Raw genomic sequence first — 2,061 nt, 5'->3', positions numbered from 1 at the left:
GAACAAACTCCCCTACAGGAACAAAGTCTGTTAAATATTTTGTCAGAGAAGCGCACAGAGACAAGCATCTTCCATGCTCTCTGGCTCTGTGCATCTGCTAGACAGCAGCCAATTCAAGTTTCGCTCCAGGGACAGTCAGCACAGCTGACGTATGGGGCAGGAGGGACCCTAGACTGACATAAAACAGGGGGGTGTTGATCTGCAGGGTTTGAAATGCACTGATGGGATTGATCAATCTGGCATCTTCAGAAAGTGAACTTCACTGTGAATCCTATCCCAAAAGCACCTCGCATCTCCAGTATGTTTTAATTAAACGTTTGCTTCTATCCTAAGAAATGCTTGTGGCCTGAATTTCGTAAGCCTAAAGTGTTAGCGTGGAAGGTGAGAATCGAGACATTTATGGAGTCTTTTGATACTCCATAGCAAGCAATATGCAAAACACATCCTGAATCTGCACAAATAATTGCAATTAATAAATTCTTATCAAACATTAAAACCTTCCCCAAGCAAGGCAGCAGAGGTTTAAGATCAGAGTTTTCCTTCTCCTAGGTGGGCTAGCTTCCCAGGTTTCTCCCCCCCCCCCAAAAAAAGATGTCCCGCGAGAGGTTGTGTATATATATATATATATATATATATATATATATATATATATATATGCAAATAAATCCATATATTGAAAAGACTCCCCAGTCTCGACCTGAAATCCAAGGAAACCAAACCCTGGGTGAGCTCTGGAACCCCTGCAGCCTTTCTGCTCAGAAATTGAGGTGGCATGTAACAATATTGAGGATCCATGGATCTTCCACAAAAGTCAGGTTTTTTGTGGTAGAAAAGGAAGCGGGTTTCTGAGTACTTTATTCCAGAACGCTGGCTGAATAATGACAACTTAAAGGTAAAGGTAAAGGGACCCCTGTAGGGTTGCCAGACTCAATAGAGGACAGGATTTCTGTGCCTTTAATTGCCCTGCTCTCTTTTGAGTCTGGAAACCTTAAAGAGAAACCAGCAGACCCTTTGCTTGGAAATTAAACAAAGGGTCTGCTGGTTTCTCTTTAAGGTTTCCAGACTCAAAAGAGAGCAGATCACGCATCCGCAATAAAGTGATGGAAGCCCCTCTTACACCTCATTTTTTACAAATGAAACACAGTGACTCCGATTTAATGTTTTTTTGGCTTATGGCAGTACACACCCAAGAAATGCCACAAGCAGGACATCCCAAAAATATTGAGACAACAAGAAACTAAATTGATTTTTATGTTTAAGACATTACAACCGGACGGTTTAAACTCAGATCTTGACCTTTCTGTATTCATTTAAACTAACACACCAGCAGTATAACATACAGTAATCATAGAGATACTGTAAGTGTTATCAGTACTCACATTCTTCTGCCCCCTCCTAATTGTCATCTCTAATTACTATCACCTGTGAACCAACTTTTTGTATATAAGTGTGCTCCAAACACAGGATTTTTGCTTAGTCAATACATGCTCAAACCAAAAATACTCTGAATACAAGAAATGTAAGTATCTCTTTATGTGTACATGTATTTTAGAAATTGTATTGCTGTATTAGTTTAAACAATAATTAGAATTTGATTTGTATTACCAGTGAATATGTAAATGAGAGAACCTTTTGAAAAAGAACCTGAGCATTGTGGCCTAAGCCAAGATAAGTGGTTTCATACAAATTGTAAGTACTGTCTTTGATATTTGTTTTGTTTATATGTATATTAGTGATTTAGTTCGAATACTAATAAGACCTGGTTTATACCACCAGTGAATGCACTAAACATAAAAGCACAAGGAGAAACTACTGAAGAAGCCCGTCATATGGGCGAAACAGGCAAAAAACGCCGGCAGCCTGTCTACTACCATTGACACCTCGTTCGACCTGCTGCCACTTTGCTGACCGCTATATAGCCTCAAAGACTATAAAGACTGGTTTGCCTTTTATTTGTACATGCTATCTGTTTAACGTTTGATTTTGGCTTCTGTGTCAGCACTTGTATATGGTTCTCTTATTGTTTTCTCTTTGGATTAATAATACTTGATTGAAACTTGA

The 2,061-nt window shown here is 39.1% G+C and overlaps 1 long non-coding RNA gene across 1 annotated transcript; it reads left to right on the top strand.

Moving 5' to 3' along the window:
* Positions 1 to 1,571: 1,571 nt before the first annotated feature.
* Positions 1,572 to 2,061, top strand: LOC148686391 (uncharacterized). The gene is made up of 2 exons (XR_015949354.1): positions 1,572 to 1,689; positions 1,777 to 2,061. It is a non-coding gene; the product is annotated as an uncharacterized LOC148686391 (long non-coding RNA).

The sequence above is a fragment of the Zootoca vivipara genome, chromosome 3, assembly GCF_965207765.1.
Source record: "Zootoca vivipara chromosome 3, rZooViv2.hap1.1, whole genome shotgun sequence".
In the NCBI taxonomy this organism is placed as follows: domain Eukaryota; kingdom Metazoa; phylum Chordata; class Lepidosauria; order Squamata; family Lacertidae; genus Zootoca; species Zootoca vivipara.
The sequence above is the reverse complement of the archived record's forward strand: the minus strand, read 5'-3'. Positions and strand labels throughout refer to the sequence as shown.